The sequence below is a fragment of the Pogona vitticeps genome, chromosome 3 (genome assembly GCF_051106095.1).
Source record: "Pogona vitticeps strain Pit_001003342236 chromosome 3, PviZW2.1, whole genome shotgun sequence".
Taxonomy (NCBI): domain Eukaryota; kingdom Metazoa; phylum Chordata; class Lepidosauria; order Squamata; family Agamidae; genus Pogona; species Pogona vitticeps.
Window position 1 is genome coordinate 211850372 of NC_135785.1, and position 19221 is coordinate 211869592.

A 19221-nucleotide genomic window follows, 5' to 3' on the forward strand; every position below is an offset into this window, starting at 1 on the left:
GACTCTCCTTTTCATCGTTGCCCCCTTCCCTAGCTCTCCCCCCCCCTCCAATTGCCCGCACTACCGCACTAGACAAGGCCATGTCTCTTTTTCTGCCTCCTGTTATTTATTCGCTTCCTCTCCATCCCCAAACGCACACACCGGCAGGAGAGGCGTCCAGGTTTTTGTCCCTCCGCCTCCTTGTTGCGTGTCACATACACATTTCCACTCCCGCCTCCATCCTCCCTGAAAGGTGGTCTCCCATCTTTTTACCTCCTTCCGTGTCAGCTTGGAACTGCCCTTTGCATCATTGTAGGTAAAGGTCTGCATGCGAAGCCCTGCCACCTTCTCTTGCACCCTGGTAGTGACCTCTCATTCTGGGAAGTGTTAGTATTTGAGGGTGTGGTTCCCACCCACTCCTTTTCGTGTGAATGTTGTGGGAACGAGTTTAAAAAGATTTTGTTGACAAATAGGTTGAGGCTGTAGTTGCAAATACTGACTGACTGACATTGGTGACACAAATTTTATTATGTGGTTGTAAAGTTACTGAGGCTGATAGTAAAAAATTTATTAAAGTTTTCAGAAATTAAAGGGATAATGATTTAAGAAAATTGAAGTACTGTACTTCACAGACATGGGGTTGTAAAATCATGCTGTATTCCCAAGTGGGTTAGTAAAATATAGGGAAACATTCTAATACATGTTCTATTTGTTTAGATAAACTTTTTACCCCAGTCTCTGGTTTTTACACATAACACAGAAGTAATAAATACCGAGGTACTTTATTCACTAGTAGGAACTGAGTCATGGGAACATATAACATGTAAATTGCAGATCATTAGGAAAAGCTCACCAGTTCAGCACATTAACTTTCAGAGGTGAATAGTTGCGTCCTTAATATAGACATGACTCTTTTGGTCTGTGGAATAAAATATCTTATAATAGCAAATATGGATGAATCCCTAATTAAACTTTATTGGACTGTGAACTTCTGAAATACGAGCATGCAGAATACTAAATGTTTTTAAACTACGGGAAAATATTGGAGATTACTTTTCTTAATGGTTGCAAAATGATTGCTGTTTAAGTGATTCCTCACATGATACAAGTGGGTAAATTAAACACTAAAGAAAGAGTTTTTTTAAAAAAAACTTACGTCCACATGCCCTTGGGGGGGGGGGGAAGAAGGATAGCTTGGTATTTGAATAAAGTGGTTACATGTACAAATGTACAAATAGACAAACCATAAATAAACTGATATTGAGGGTGTGGCATAGAGGCTTGTGTGATCTTCTACTGATACTTGAATGAAGAAGAGCTGCAGTGTACACTTTATCTTTCAGACTATCTGATTTTAATTGTCCTTCAGTTCTTGATTTCTAAACAAGTAAAAGATATTATGTGATTGATCTAGATAGAATTCTGCTGTTCATATACTTGGCCAGTATTCTGTTATTTCCTCTTTTAAGAACATTAAAAACATAGGTATATCAAAACAGGTTACAGGGACATGATGGCATAGTACACATTTACTAAGGTGAACTTGTTAATTTAATATGAAAATTTATTTGAGCAGATGATAGACCACACCATACGTTCCCCACCAAACTGCACCATATTTGTAAGCTTTAAAACAATATTAATAGTAATAATAAAGGTAATAAAATATAAAGTGCCTAAAACATTCTGTTCATCAAGAAATAAAAGCCCTGAGGTTATATGGGAGTAGTAGAAAGCCTCATTATTAGGCATTAGAAGAGAAAACTAAAGGGAAATATTTGGTGTGTTATAAACTTAGTTCTTGAGATATCAATATTTGATTCATACTTTAATTTTATGAGACAACTTGAATTTTCCTAAGAGACCTCTCTATGCTTGAAGCTCTGCAAATCTTTTTGAGGGCCTATGGGGATGTTTAATGCTGGGATGTAAACCAAAGTAAAGCATTTCCCACACAAGTTACTTTCCTGGTGACTTATGAAACTTGTTGCATATTGGTTAAATACATTTGCACTTTTGTGTGACATTACATTCTGGGCAAGGCAACATACAAGTTTTTCATTGCTTTTTGTTATGGATAAAATTAAAATTCTGAATAAGAATTCTCATATTTTCCTGATATATTAATATTGTGATATATAAAGTTAAAGTATAGTTATATATTTTCATATAAAAGTAGATTTCAGTATGAATTGGGAATGTACAGCATATCCCCCCATCTATATCTAGGGCCAAATTAGACTTCAGTGTACTGTACTTCTGTATTATCTTGCAAAGTTTTTTTAAATAAACATTTTATCTCCAAGGGAAGGGCTGATAATTAACTGGTTTAGAATGAGAGTAAAGGAGAAATGTAACCCTTTCCTTCCACTGTTGTGATCCAAAGGAAAGGATTCCACTTCCAATTTGCTTCAATTCTGGAGGTATTTATCTTCTTTCCCCAATCTAATGTATATTGGAAAAAATACATGTAAAATGCAAAGACCCATTTAATGTCACATCTGTTCAGGTCTCAGATTGTTTCTTCAATTTATTAGCATTCCTCTGCCACTTCCATCAACCAAAATACTTATCAACACGATTAAACAACAAGGTGGATGTATTTTGTAATAATTGTGCAAAAACCTTTCTTCATTAATTAAGAAATACACATATTGTAAATGGAAAATGTATAGTTGACGTTCCAAAAATCTTGTGGGATATGATTTGCATTAATTTGGGTCATCTCGAGGGCATTTTCAACTGATAGTGAGACTTTAAAGATGAGATCAGTTCCCTTCACATGTATAAGATATGCAGGATTTTGTGTTAAATTTCCTGGGTCTAAAAGTTTTTTAAATGTAGCTCAGAAATCATTGTCCTCCTGCATACGAAGAAAGCATGGGAGAAACAAAAACAAAACAACTCCCCTTTTTCCAGTTTTGATTCTTCAAGAGTAAAAATGTTACAGTCATTTTTGTGTGTGTGGCTAATGATCTATAAGCTGGTAAACTATTGAGTTCTGTGACCAGCATCTTGCCACTTGTACTGTCCAGCTTTAAGTCCATTGGTGTATGATCTTAGCAGCAATTTGCCACTAAGTGTTTCAGCATGACGATAAACTAATTTACTGCTAAAATTTATGCTGTCATATTTTTCAGTTGGATCCAACCAACAAATTTAATTTTAAGTAGATGTGCATATGTTCTGTTAACATACAGCAGTAGGTTTGGTCAGCTTCCGGCAAGTTGCTGTCTCTCAGCCTCTTAACATACATGGCTCTGGTAATGATTGTTGAGATAAGTTGTGAAGTATTTTGATACAGATATGTGGATGGTGATGATTAACATGTTTATATCTGAAAATACTTCATTATGGATAGAGACATGCTGAGAACTGTTACTACTGCTGGCCAGAGCTGTGAAGCTAGCAAGATAGCTCAGTGAGTTAGGTCACTGGCTGTGGAGCCAAAGATTGGGAGTTCAGTTTTCCATTGTGTATCACAGAAGAGTCAGCTTGTGTGGCATTCAGGAAGCTGCACAGTGTCAGGATGCTTCCAGAAGAAACGAATGGTAAACCACTCTCTGAGCACTCTCTAACTAAAACAGGTTGTCATATAGTATAAGTCAGCATTGACTTGATGGCACACATATCACAGACAAGACTGAAAATTTCTATTTCAAAATGCTGTGTATCTTTTCTCAGTAATCTTTACAACAGTTCGGGAGGATAAGAGACTTAGAAAAGGTGCTTGCTTAAAGTCACCCAGCAATTTAAAATGAAAACTCACTTTCTGGAGATAATGTGGCTGTAGGGGTAGACATTTTTGATGGAGACAAATGAATATGCTGTTTTATACTCAGCATACATCTTTGGTCCCAAGACAATTGTTTCAAACTTCTTATCTTTATATAGGTAACACTTAGCTGCACATTTTGGGTAGAATTTGGTACATGCAATTATATCAGTACAGTATGTGTTTGAGAAGGAAAACATGTTCCCTGTTTTTATATTTTATTTCTTAATGCCTTTTAGTATACCTTGATCTGATGCAGAATAAGAACTACTAAGTTCTAGAAATAGTAAGAATCAGCTAGAAACTGCATCCTCTTCAGAAGAAATCTCCTTTATATATGAGGAATATTATATTTGAGGAAAAGTTGAATTATCTAATCACCTTTGACGTATTTTACTCGCAGACCTATAGTGTAAAATAGGGGCTCAGAAAGTGTAACCTTCCAGATGTTGTTGGACTGCAACTTCCATCACTCTTAGCTAATATATCCAGGGGAGACCAATGATGGGGAAAAAACCCTCCATCTAGAGTAGAGGTCCCCAGTCCGCAGCCCGGTGCCGGTCTGTGGCCTGAGCCAGACCAGGCCATGGAGACAGACCTTCCCCACCCCCGCACGCACTACCCCCGCACAGCCCTTTTGTGCCTGTGCCCATGCACCCACGCAAGCACTCTGCCACCCCTTTGCGCATGTGCATGATCATGCCTGCACCTGCACAAGCACCACACCACCCTTCACGCATGCGCATGAGCATCCTCCTGCTCCTTCGTGCAAGCACACAAGTGCAAGCCCGCTCCTTCGCACATGAACACAAGCACAGGGGGTGCCCCACCTTACCCAACCGGTCCATGGGGTTAAAAAGGTTGGGGACCACTGATCTAGAAGAAACATCTTTCTTACTGCTGGTATTAAGCAAGACATATAGAACCTGTATACACACAAACTTTATGATAGTTGAAAGAAATATAACTATATAGGAAAATTGCTGTTTTAAAATGTTTGTCGATTACTTCTATTTTACTATTTATGAAACATTTTAATCAGCTCAGGTATTGCATCTGCATTTTCCTGAAAATGTTAATTTTTAGAATTCTTTTGGTTTTTTCCCCTCATAATGGATATTGTCTTTGCTACAGAGATATCTGTTTTATAGATTGCATCTGCTGGCCTTTTTTTTTCCTTAAGTGGCTTTTAAAAAGGATTAGACAAATTAAGGGATAATAAGTTTATCAAGACTATAGTAATGATATCTAACTAGAACATGCATACTTAGACACAGTTGTATGCAGCATAGTAAACTGAGGCCTTCATCCCCCTGTTGATGCGCCCCACTTCCTAGACTCAGAAGACTGGATTAGACTGACCCTTTGTCTAAGCATGGTTCTTCTAGTTCTTTCATCTATGGAATAAGTTTGATCATCTAGTGACTATAATAGTTATGCATCTTAATTCCACATATTTTAATTGATACTCTTATTTTGGGGGCCAGAGTCAGATGTCTGCCTGCAAAAGAAGATGGACAAAGCTAAACTCCCCACTACCCTTCTCATTACCCTCAGAAAATACTTCCAAATGGATATGGAATCTAGTTGAGTAGAGTAGGCTGTGGGACATGGTGGGTTGCCAGTGGTCAAAAACGAGTTTGCAGGAAGTTAGGCTGTGGAGGAGATATCTCTGTCAGATTTTTCATTTACTTTCCTTTTGCTCTGCCTCTTTGCTCTAGCATACTCCACTCAGCAGAATCCCATGATCCTTGGAACATGGAGGCAGCCTCTGGTGACTGGTAGAGGGAGGGATGATTAGAAAGGTTGGGTTAACCTGTGTTTGCTTATTCTTGTGGGTAGACACAGGAATCATGAGTGTGTGTGTGAGAGAGAGATTAACAGTGTACAGTACTGATTCAAAATCAGTATAACATTCCTGGACATTGGTTAATATGTAAAACATTAAATGACATGTTGCACATTACATCTAGTAAGGATTTTTTTTCCTTTTGAAGAATTTAAGGGAAATAATTTTTCTTACCAGATAAATCTTTGTTTCTTTTTTCTGCATGTCATATTCACTGGTTACAAATTGTTCCATTGTCTTATCTCATATCTTGACCCAAATAACTCTAGATCTGTGTGTTCCACATCCTCCATACTTTACAAGAATAGCAACAATAACATCATTAGATAAACTATCAAATGGCACATTTATTTCCATTTTGTGAGGATAGAAGAGCTAGGAGACCTTAACATGCTCTTCAGAATAGATGGGAATTATGTACACACTATAAAGATCTGTGTATTTCTTCTTGAATGTACATATAAATAGGCTTTCAGAGAAATAGCTGTGTTAGTCTGCTTCAGTATGTCTAATAAAATAAAAAAAATAAAAGGTCAATGTTTTGTGTTATCTTGAAGACTCTTTCAGGATGAGATTTCACAGATTATGTCTGAGGAAGTGGATGGTAGTCCATTAATAAATCAATGTTTTAAGGTGCAGCAATACTTTTTGTTGCTGTTGTGGTTCAACTGTGTTATTCACAATAAATGTCTGGGCACCTTAAATTAATTTTGAAAAATGGCTGTGCTTTTATTGAGTTGACTGGATAGCTCAATGAGTTAGGTATCTGGCTGTAGAAGCAGAGATTGGGGGTTCGGTTCCCCACTGTGCGATGTGGCCTTGGGGAAGCTGCACAGTCCCAGAAGTGCCCCCAGAAGAGAATGGTAAACCACTTCTGAGTAGTCTCTACCTAGAAAACCCTTAAAAAGTTACCATAAGTTAGAATTGATGTGACAACACACAATTGTTATTGTTGTTGTTATCATCATCATCATCACTGTTTTAAAACAGGCCTTAAATATCTGGATGTTTCAGTTTATTTTTAACTCATGCTGGCACAGCTCAGTGAAATGGTGAAGGGGTATTTTAATAATATAGTATGGCACCTTGCATATTTTTGCAAAGAGTAACCAACTGTATGATACAGCCTCATGGGTGGGATATCACTCAAAATTGCCCCCTCCTTTTCTGCTGACAAAAACGTCCAGTGCATTAAAGAACCCTCCCTCAGAGGGATCTTAGTACAGTATGTTGTATTGTGGAACTGAGTTATAGCAACCCTGATGGATTTTAAAGGTAAGCGAGGTACTGTATTAAGGAGTGGTTTTACTAGTTCCACCCGTGCCCCCCCTGAGTTTCCATGGCAATGCTACAGCAGGTCTCCTGAGTCCTAGTCTATTAATCGATCCACTACACTAAACTGATTACTCCCCAACAGCAAATAACCCAGTATAATTATGAAGAAAAAAATGGTTAGCTTAGAGTATGGTATATTGAAATAGAAAGAACTTTTTGGTTGTGGACAACTTATGAGTATTGCATGCTCTGATAGTGTGACATTGGCTGACGTGATACAGTCGATATAGCAGTTGATCTTTTAAGAACCTTAATTTTCTTGCTGGGAATCAGTTGTGGAGCTCATCTCTGAGGACAAACAGTAGAGCTGTCACAAGGAGACCTCTGAGGGACATGCTGGTGAGACCGTTATTCCTTTAATCATGTAAAATACTATCCTTCTGTATTTTTTATTACCATCTTTACATTTTTTTCGTATCACTGATGTTTCACGGATAAATATGGAATTACAGAGTAGTGAGAAGTATCAGGCATGATCACATTCATGTGGGATGTCACCTTATATATTCCACACAGAATGAGTGGAATCGGTAGTTAGGAATTTTCCTAGTGTGCCTTTCCTGCTCATATATGGGAGCATATGTGGTGTCACTTGACATGTTGATAATGCACACATATACGTATGTCTTTATGAGCATGCACACACTGAAATTACCATATTCTCATAGATAATCAACTCAAAAGTTCTCTCCTTGGAGTCCCTGCTGCTAGTGCTCTGTATAGCTGTATTGTGTGCTTCTGAATACAAATACATGTGCTTCCTGTATAATGTTTTGATACATGGGGCAAGCTTACATGCGTAAAGGTTTAATCAGCTAGTCCTACTAAAGTACAGTCCTGATGACAATTAATCTGTCAGACTTAGTTATATCAAATGTGCATGTGATGAGTCTTATTTTTTAAAGCAAAATAAGAGATCTGATAAGACATCTTACCTTTTAAGAACTTATGTAGTTTTTTATGCGTTGCTTTGAACAGTCTAAAATGACAATGGGTAGATCAGATAGATAATCTGGAAAGTAGATGAGTAATTGGGAAAGTAATTGGGATATGTGGATACTGAAAAATTTCTATTAAAGTAGTACATTTGCTGTTACAATTTTATATAGACCCATCAGTTCAATTAACATTGCTTTCTACAATGTAGTGATGTTTTATCCAGATATCTTTATGTAATATTCTTTGGATACTTGTAGTTTTGAAGAGTATGGCCGAACACCTGTTAACTGCTGAGAAGAACCTTGTTTTTATATGCTTGGTTCCATGATGTGATTGATCTTTAATTTTCAAATAATGGTCAGAGTCCCATTACGTATCTCCAGTAGCACAACAGAAGTGATGTCACTGGCAGCAACAGGTTGCCCCTAATTAAAAAGCTCTGCTTCAATTTTAAGTTGGGTATAACTTGATCTTGGTGCATGCAAGTCATGCACAAATTCAAATCAAACCAGGAATTCTTCAGTTTGCAGCAGTCTGCCTCTGCCAATGATGTCACTTTCTTTGCACCAGTAGAGCTATGTAACTGAGTAATGGTTGTTGTAATATGAAGAGAAGAGCACATTCTCATTGTGCTGCTATGAAAGTGTTAAATAGAAACACAACATATAAAGTTAAATGTTTCGGAGTTTTGGTGGAAGAGACTCACATTGAATGTGACTGTAAAGTATCTAGCTTTATAGCTAGATCCCCTTCACAACAAATTCTTTCTAGGCTAGTAAGAATGTGAATATTATTAATATATTAGCATTATAGATAAGAAATGGTTTAAAGTCCCATTGATTTCAGTGGCTTAATGCTCAACTTTCTAACACTTGTCTTATTTTGAAATAAGAAAACTTAATGCATGCATTTATACTTCTACTGACAGATGAATTTAGCAAACATTTCATTGAGTTTTCAAAGTCATGAAAGAAAAGCCATTAAAAGAAGGATGTTCTATGGAAAGTAGTCTGAAGAAAAAAAAAAACATTGCCTCATACTGTATATACTTGAGTATAAGCCTAGTTTTCCAGAACAATTTTTTTTTGCTGAAAAAACCCCTTCGGCTTATACTCGAGTCAGTCAGTCAAAATTACATGTTCTCCCCTGCAATGCGGGTGTTTGCTGGACTCCCCCGCTCATCTATGGGCACCCGCAGCCTCTTTGGGTGGTCCGTTGACCCGGGTTAAGTACACTGCATTTCCGCTTCCAGGACACTCCCATCCTCCTCCTCCTGCATATTCTTTGTACCCACCTTCCTCCTCCCACCTTCCTCCTCCATCGTCCATCTCCCTCCATTTTATTACGCAGCAGTAGAGCAGTAGATAAGCACAGCATCCAGTATGAGTCCTCCCTCTGCAGGCAGTGAAGTATGTCTCGCAGCTCAGAAGGGCAGTATCTTCAAAAACATTTAACCTACTGATGCCTCAATTAATGTAATTTTATTGGTATCTATTTATATTTTTGAAATTTAGCAGTAGCTTCTTCCCTTTTCCACCCTCGGCTTATACACGAGTCAATAGGTTTTCCCAGTTTTTTGTAGTAAAATTGGGTGCCTCAGCTTATATATGGGTCAGCTTATACTCGAGTATATACTTTAACTATCCCAAAATTTGTTTTGTGAGAAATATTTACAAAAATAATTAGATTTGAACGGGGTATTTTTAAAAATCAAATTGATTTAAATTATGATTTAAATTGTCAAAAATCAATTTGATTTAAATCAGATCCACCCTGGATTTGAATGAGTATTCCCTAGCACTAAAATCCCATCACCCCCCCCCCCCGTAAAATAGACTACATTTCAGCTAGAACCTGAATAATTGTTGTCGCGACTGCCACCTCCTTCTACGTCACCACAAGAGATGACAGGTCACGATCCTTCACACACACACACAGTACTTCGCTGCCACCAACCACACATAAACCTGACACTTCAGACTTATTGTGGATTTCAAAATAAAAATGATGTTTTATTGAATACATAAAATAAAATGTAAATCAATGAATGAAAGAAGCACTTGTCAAACTATATTTCTCAGACCTTAACCCTGCACAGTTCTTGGTTACTTAACACTCAGGTACCTAACCTATATCTAACCCTCTCACTCTCTAATTCCCCAACAACAAAACCCCTTCCCTCTTTGCACACCCCCCTTATATACACAAACTCCACCCCTTTAAGACCCACCTCCTGCCCTGCCATAGGCCAGGAAACTCCAGCCTTAGCCAAGACAGGCAGGTGACGTCATGGCACACGTCACAATTGTTTTGGAACAAAATACTGATGAGGAGAGTTAAGAGCTCTTTTGTTTGTCTAGGTGAACATAAATAAATAGCATGGGCTTTATATATTCAAAAGTGTATACATCTTGGATGTATGTTGTCATGTTAGATTTCTTATTTTGCATGTAGTATTATAAATTTAGTTTAAATTAACCTGTACTTCTGTAGGAGAGATCTTACTTCTTCTTCTGAATTTTCCATGAAAAAAACTTATTTCTAAAAATGCATTGCTTCTTAAAACATCATATAATAGCCAACATTTTTCATTGCATCTATTCATTGGCCCAAATTATTTTGCTTAGCATAGTAAATAGAACTAGAGTAGATCCATTGCATTAATGAGGATTTGGTGAGTCAAATCTCTTAAATTCCATTGACTGAAGTGGGCTTACTCTAATTTCAGTTTACTCTAGCATAGCGACTTGCAGGTAGAGTAGGCTCATTTGAAGTTTACAGAGGTGTTGTCTGATTGTCCATTGAGTCAGTAAGCCTGTTGTAGTGCAATTTACTAGACTAAGCAATATGGTTTTTGCCAAAGAATAGATGCAGTAACAAAATGAGCAGTTTCAGGTAACACAGTACTTTTAAGGAGAAAGGTGGGCTAAAATATTTTAAATAAATAGTGATATAGTTAGGATGAGTGAGTGAATTAAAACAAAACTCATAATCCAGACTAAAAATCTGATTATGGATTCACTCAAATAGTTATAAATCAGCACAAAGTCAATATGAATGTTCTTATTTCATCTGATATATTGCAAATGAAAGGAAAATCAAAGTTATATCTGCAATTATATGTGATAGAATGTATGGAATTGGGCTGAGTTCAGTAGAAGCTATGTTTGGAGCCATTTTGGAATCTATGTTGCAAATGCTGCCTTCTCCTAAATTTACAAATCATTTCTTTAATATGAGATATAACATACATATAGTTGTACAACTCATCAGAGCCTTCATTATATTTTTAAAAATTCTGATGGTAGAAGGATTGGTAGACGGATGGAATAAATATTTTATTACAAAGTGAGTATTTGCAATGTGTATCCACCTGTTTAGGAATGCTTTTATTCAGGGGCTCTAACTAGCTTGAAATAGAAGGTAATGTTGTTGAAAGGCACTGAGGAAAGCCTCCTTTTTCATCCTTCTGTAACTCTTGTTTACAATAATGTATTGTGCTGAGAGACCGAGGACCCGGGAGCCCACAGTGTTTTGCAGCGTCTTAAAGCTCATAAAGCTTCTTTATGTGCATCAGTACCATTTTCCAGTTTTGTTGGTACATTTTGAGTATTTAGATATCTATTATATATGGGTAGAAAAAATGGCACTTTTACTTAAGTAGCTTGGTTGATGTTCATATTTTACAGCAAGTTTTTAGTTTAACATTTTTGATCTTATACTAGATAAGGCTAATAGGTTAGCACAAAAGGTCGTCTTATAAGGCGTTAGGCTTAATTAAGGGAGAGCAGGAGTGGCAGGAATATGTGACAGCTAAATGGGTTTCCCACAGACTAATGTCAGTTACAGTGCAACCATGCCTCAACTTAAGTGAGTTATTTTGTGCAAAGGGCAATGGTGATTAACAGTGTGACATGGTAGACAATTCTGGCCAATACCATCTGTTTTGGAGGTTAAGAAAGCACACCTTTATGAGCTGATGGATTGATTTGTGAGCCTGTCTGGTAAAGATTAGAAGTCCAAGGCCAATGCAATAAATGTTAAAGAATGTTGCTCTTTCTTAGTAGTTCTGTAACTGTTGTTTTGTAGTTAAGGCTAACTGTCTCTAAAGCTGCTTTAGAATAAAAATAATGCTTCAACCATGAGAGCAGATGTGTGAATTGAAACTGATCTGGTATAGTATATTTGATTAAACTTCAATTTTTGAGCTGCTTTTGGTTTGTGACTAATTTTCTAAATGATTCACCTAAAGTGGTGGTAATTTATGTAGGACATCAGTGTGAATATTGACCTTCCTGGCAATTGTCACATAATCTATTAAAATTGGAACTTTGAGCTTCTGTGTGGATATTCTTTCCTTTGAGTTTCAACACTGCCTGTAGTGAAGATAGAATCATCTGACACTTGACAAAAAAGGGACTACCACTCCGCCCTTGTGCCTTGAAAGACAAATAACTGATGCAAGCTTGTACTCTAGAACGAGTCTGCCAAGACTGGAATGTTCCAGACAATGACAGTAATGCACATTCTGCCTCTCCACATGCTTTCTAGGGCCAGTAATCTACTGTTCACTTTCTATCACCATTAACCTGAAATGGGAGACAACAGTTTTAAAATGGCCTATTTTTCCTCATGTAGTAACTGCTGTTTTATCAAACACCATTTCTGCATAGGTGGAAATATCTTGAAATACAGTGGTGCCCCGTATAGCGAGGTTAATCCGTTCCGGATTAACCTTCGCTATACGAAAACATCGCTGTGCGGGTAAGGAAAGCCTATTGGAACGCATTAAACTTAGTTTAATGCGTTCCAATAAGCGTCAAAACTTACCCCTCCAGCGATGTTTTCGCGTCCGGCGGCCATTTTGGAGCCGCCGATCAGCTGATCGGCGGCTCCAAAATGGCCGCGGATGACCCGAAATGCCCCCCCGCAGCGTTTTCGCGACCTCCGTAAGCAAGGGGAGGGCGCGAAAACACTGATAGGGGCCATTTCGGGTCATCCGGCGGCCATTTTGGAGCCGCCGATCAGCTGTTCGGCGGCTCCAAAATGGCCGCCGGACGCCCCAATCGTCGCAAAGCGAGTGCGGCGATTGGGGCTGATCCGTATAGCGATCCCCAAAAAGGGATCGCTATACGGATTCTTCGTTAAACGGTGCGCTCGTTAAGCGAGGCACCACTGTAATTAATTCTTCATAGCTCCACAGTACTTATGATGGGGAAGAAAGCAGGGCAAAGGGAGAACTGAGAGCTGTAAAAAGGATGTGAGAGGGAGAGATGAAAATGGGTAAGGAGGGGAAGAAGGGGCATAGGTAGACTGAGACTGAAGAAAGAAAAGAAAGTATGTGGACACATAGAGGGAGCTAACGGACAATGGACAGATGTGGATCAAGGGGAAGAAAATGAGAAAATAATTAATTGGACCAAAGAAAGGCTCCCGTCAGTGCACAGAAAACTCTGTTTTGTGTGTATCAATGTTTGTGTATGCATGCACACATGCCTCTATGCATAGATGTATATTGTGAATTTCGTTGTATGTGTATATACTTACAATGACAATAAAATTATTATTATTATTATATTTGCAAGATGTACATTGGAAAGAAATTGTTTTGCAGCACACCTGGAGTGAAGTGCATATATGCAAGAACTTTGAGGAGGGGTGTGTGCATGCACATCTGTATGAATACTACAGTCCCATTTCTTCTGCCCTGCTTCTTGACTTTACTAGGCCATACATTGTTAATGTATTTTTCAGCCTACTGTTCTCTACTTTTTTTGGCCACAACTGTAAACACAGTATGACATAAATATAGGTTAAATCAGGATTGTATAAGTCACATAATGAACCTTGTAACATGGTGTGTGAATAATTTTTTTCCAGTTTTTTTCCCCTCGCAAATGTGCCAGGGCCATCCAAGGGGCCATGTGGCAGCTGTTGAGAAAGTCTGGTTAGTTGATCCAGGGATATATCATTTGGTCACAAAGATTATCGATCTTTAAAACCTTTTGGCCACCCCCTTATTTTTCTGATAATTGAAATTTAGTAAATAACAACACTGTCTTATTTTTTTCAGGATACATGGATTTTTGTAGAAAGTTGTGCATAGCTTAATTAAAGTTTAATTGTATGTTATTTTTATTATAGCATCGCCCAGAAATGCAGTCACATCATAAGTACACTTAAGCGAAAGTTTGTTTATCTTCAAAATTATGAAGTGGCATAAGGTTGGTTACATTAGAAAAGAGGGTACAGCAAGAACCTGCTAAGGAGCAAGCAACTGTGTGATTTCACCCTAACAGATGCTTAACTACTGTGTTGGAAGACTGCATATGAGCTTAAAATAAATGCTGTAATAACTCAGATCGTGTGCCTTATCACATGTCTGTCTGACTCTGTAAACATGGGGAAAAACATATCTTCTGCTGCAAGACCTATTCATACATTGTTGTGATAAAAGTAGTTTAATAATGTTCAAGGTTTCTGCACAGTTCAACTAATTAAAGTGAGACAGAGGTCAGATTACCTTGCTGTGTATACCTTGGCTAAACAAGGTTAGTTATGATGGCGTTATTACTATTACTGATTCTGAATTATTGTGGCATACTCTTTCTTCTGTTTAAAATCGTTAGGTACTTAAGATAGGGGTGCATTTTTCAGTTGGTCACTCCCTTGATTTAAGCTCTTCCGAGTGATTAAAATTCTATTCCTTTCAAAGAATTTGGTGTGCTCATCTGGCACCAGTTTGAAACTTCATGGGCAGAATACAAAACAATCTTGGGGGCTCTGGAAATTGAGTCATGACAACTGGACTTCTTTCTTATTAGGTTGAAATGTTTCGCTACTCATCCAAGTACCTTCTTGAGTCTGAACTTCCAGATAATCTCACCTGGATGACTGAGAATCTTCACAAATCTTGGGGGCTGTTTGCAAAGTGTATGCAAGAGATTCATAAGCTGTCAGCCTCAGCCTGTGTGTTGGAGGACTATGTTATGTTAGACTATGAAAATATACTAGAACAAAGCTAAAAGGGGTACAGTTGAGGAGGGGAGTTTGCAGTGTTGGCATGTAGCTGCAAGCCAGGAAGATCCAGTAATAATGCAGTCTTAAACATCCTTCCTTAGATATAAGTCCCAGTGTGGCTTATTCCTAGGTAGCAGTATATAGAACAGCAATTTGAGATACAAATAGAACCTTTACCAAACTGGTAGCAATTTTTTTTAGCAGAAAGTGAACAGGGTAGTGTGCAGCAATAGCAGAGCTGCTGATACATATAGCCTAGTGTTCTTCCATCACCCAGTGTGCACAGCTGTTCTACCTATCAGCTCCAGGCATGCCATTTTTAAAAAAGTTCAGATACTGACTAAATTGCCTTTATAAGAACCTAGAAAGAGTGTTTCTCAGCCAGACCAAATATTGTAATTTGGTGGTGAATTCTAGTATTATGGAAAAAGAGGTCGAAGCAAATACTATAAGTTTTCTTCCCATACTATATGTACAACTGTGTTAATGTCTTATATGTTTCTCATTAATTGCCTTTTGAAAAATCTTTAGAAGCCTGTAACATTTTCTTATAATTAATAGGGCGAATCCCTTTATAGTGGTACTTTGGGGGAGCAAATTGTGTCCCACAATACAGATCTCTTTGCACCTTGTACAAAATCCTGTCTGCCTCTTTTATAGTCACGGAATCTCAATTTGCCTTGCCTATCAAGGACATTCTTCTCAATGAAACCATAGGATTTGTTACCTCAAACCAGCCCCCTCCAGATCAGCAATATATTAGTACGTTGGCTAGGACCCTTACTTATGCTTTTTCCCCAGGTGTCCACTTGCCCAGATCACTCAGAATAGCAAGAGATGGCAGCACCCATTTGTTTTGAGAAGGGACCAATTTCACAGGCATTGTTTTTTGCAGATTTCTCAGCAAAGTGGAAAAATACTATTCTTCATCATATTTTAATAAAAGCTATAAAAGAAGTAGGCAAATGGCTCTGGAAATTGTCACTTGTTGAACAGATTATTTGTATAAGGCAGGTAAAAAGTTGAAGCTCCTCTCCTCCATGGTATCTTCCTTGATAAAAGAAGGTTTCAGGTGCAGTCCTGTACACAGGCGCCTGAGAGTGGCATTCATAGGACCACACAATTACTTTTCTGTTTCCTAAAACATCTGTGGTGGCCCTAAGATGCTATGCATAGCTCAGATATGCAGGGATTTCCAATAATTTGAGGTTCAGGATAGAGAACTTACCTTTTGATGGTGATGGCCTCTTCACTGAAAAAGCTGATAATGTCATGGACAAATCTATACAAGAGAAGAAATAGGACAATATTTATGGGTTTTTATTTATACCACCACCAAAGATAATATTGTCCCTATTAGAGAGGTTTGTTCCTTTAGTGCTCTGCCTGATATTCCTTGAAGAAAAAGTCTTCCCTATACCTTCATCACAACACTGCAGACAGCCTACTCACATTCTTTCAGAGAGAAAGGACAAGAAGTCTAAACAGCACCTTTGATTTCTTCTGTGCTGAGGTCCACATGCCTTTGATATCATACTAGCACAACAGTTCTTCTGTTTTAGTGCCACATTTCAAAACCGGATGAAAAGTCACCAATGACAAATGAATTTTAGCCATAGTCAAACATAACTATGCAATAAGAGTTCAAATCCCTCTCTCTGACAGGTCATTTCAGACCTACAAAACCATCTCAAAATTTAGAAGAAGAAATGATATAATTTATTCAAAATAATGTTATTCCCCTAACTTCATGGTTCCCAAAAAGGATGGCAGTCTGCTCCCTATTTCAGACTTCAGTGATGAGATATGAACTCCTACATAAAGACCGTGAAGTTCAGAATGGTGGCACTAATGGTAGTTTTACCATTTTTAAAGAAGAGAGAGTGCTTTACTCTGATAGACCCAAAAGATGCCTATTTTTATATTAGCTGTTAGGACAATTGATGTTTCTTACAACAACAAGATATTTGAATTCAAGGCACTTCCTTTTGGCCTATCTATTAACAACACTGAGGATCTTTACAAAATGTATGGCACCAGTTGCTGCATACCTCAGAATCTGTGGTGTGGCAATTTTTCCATACATTTGTTTTGTTGTTTAGTCGTGTCCAACTCTTCATGACCCCATTGACCAGAGCACGCCAGGCCCTCCTGTCTTCCACTGCCTCCCAGAGTTGGGTCAAATTCATATTGGTAGCTTCAATGACACTGTCTACCCATCTTATCCTCTTCTCCTCTTGCCCTCACACTTTTCCCAACATCAGGGTCTTTTCCAGAGAGTCTTCTCTTCTCATGAGATGGCCAAAGTATCAGAGCCTCAGCTTCCAGTGAGCACTCAGGGTTGATTTCCTTTAGAATGGATAGGTTTATTCTCCTTGCAGTCCACGGGACTCTCAAGAACCTCCTCCAGCACCACAATTCAAAAGCAAATTTACATACATTTACAACTGGTTACCCCTTCATGGATTGCTGCCTTGTCGTGGCGAAGGGGCTTGAGTAATTCAGAGAAACTATGGGCTATGCCGTGCAGGGACACCCAAGACGGACAAGTCATAGTGGAGAGTTCGACTAAACGCAATCCACCTGGAGAAGGAACTGGCAAGCCACTCCAGTATCTTTGCCAAGAAAACCCCATGATCAGAAACAAAAGGCTAAAAGATATGACGCTGGAAGATGGGACCCTCAGGTTGGAAGGTGTCCAACATGCTACTGAGGAAGAGCGGAGGACAAGGACAAGTAGCTCCAGTGCTAATGAAGTGGTTGGGCCAAAGCCGAAAGGACGCTCAGCTGTGGACATGCCTGGAAGTGAAAGGAAAGTCCGATGCTGCAAAGAAAAATACCGTATAGGAACCTGGAGTGTAAGATCTATGAACCTTGGGAAGCTCGATGTGGTCAAACAGGAGATGGCAAGAATAAATATTGACATCCTGGGCGTCAGTGAACTAAACTGGACAGGAATGGGCGAATTCAATTCAGATGACTACCATATCTACTATTGTGGGCAAGAAGCCTGAAGGAATGGAGTAGCCCTCATAGTCAACAAAAGAGTGGGAAAAGCTTAAAAATGATAGAAAGATGTCAATACGAATCCAAGGCAGACCTTTCAACATCACAATAATCCAAGTTTATGCACCAACCATCAGTGCTGAGGAGACTGAAATTGACCAGTTCTATGAAGACTTACAACACCTTCTAGAACTGACACCAAAGAAAGATGTTCTTCTCATTCTTGGGGATTGGAATGCTAAGTAGGGAGTCAAGAGATAAAAGGAACAACAGGAAAGTTTGGCCTTGGAGTTCAAAACGAAGCAGGGCAAAGGCTAATAGAGTTTTGTCAAGAGAAACAAGCTGGTCATCACAAACACTCTTTTCCAACAACACAAGAGGCGACTCTACACATGGGAATCACCAGATGGGCAATACCGTAATCAGATTGATTATATTCTCTGCAGCCAAAGATGGAGAAGCTCTATGCAGTCAGCAAAAACAAGACCTGGAGCTGATTGTGGCTCTGATCATCAGCTTCTCATAGCAAAATTCAAACTCAAACTGAAGAGAGTAGGAAAAACCACTGGTCTAGTCAGGTATAATCTAAACCAAATCCCTTATGAATACACAGTGGAAGTGAAGAACAGATTTAAGGAACTCGATTTGGTGGACAGAGTGCCTGAAGAACTTTGGATAGAGGCTCGTAACATTGTACAGGAGGCAGCAACAAAAACCATCCCAAAGAAAAGGAAACGCAAGAAAGCAAAGTGGCTGTCCAGCGAGGCCTTACAAATAGCAGAGAAGAGAAGGGAAACAAAATGCAAGGGAGACAGGGAAAGTTAAAGAAAATTGAATGCAGACTTCCAAAGAATAGCAAGGAGAGACAAGAGGGCCTTCTTAAATGAACAGTGCAAAGAAATGTAGGATAATAATAGAAAAGGAAAAACCAGAGATCTGTTCAGGAAAATTGGAGATATTAAAGGAAAATTTTGTGCAAAGATGAACATGATGAAGGACAAAAATGGGAGAAACCTCACAGAAGCAGAAGACATCAAGAAGCGGTGGCAAGAATTCACAGAGGAATTATACCAGAAAGTTTTGGATATCCCGGACAACCCAGATAGTGTGGCTGCTGACCTTGAGCCAGACATCCTGGAGAGCGAAGTCAAGTGGGCCTTAGAAAGCTTGTCTAACAAGGCCAGTGGAGGTGATGGCATTCCAGTGGAACTATTTAAAATCTTAAAAGATGATGCTGTTAAGGTGCTGCATTCAATATGCCAGCAAGTTTGGAAAACTCAACAGTGGCCAGAGGACTGGAAAAGATCAGTGTACATCC

At 38.6% G+C, this 19221-nt stretch overlaps 1 protein-coding gene across 2 annotated transcripts in view; it reads left to right on the forward strand.

Annotated features, from left to right (window-relative positions):
- NRIP1 (nuclear receptor interacting protein 1) overlaps nucleotides 1-19221 on the forward strand; it is a 103467-nt gene that overhangs the window by 1355 nt on the left and 82891 nt on the right. The window lies entirely within an intron of this gene.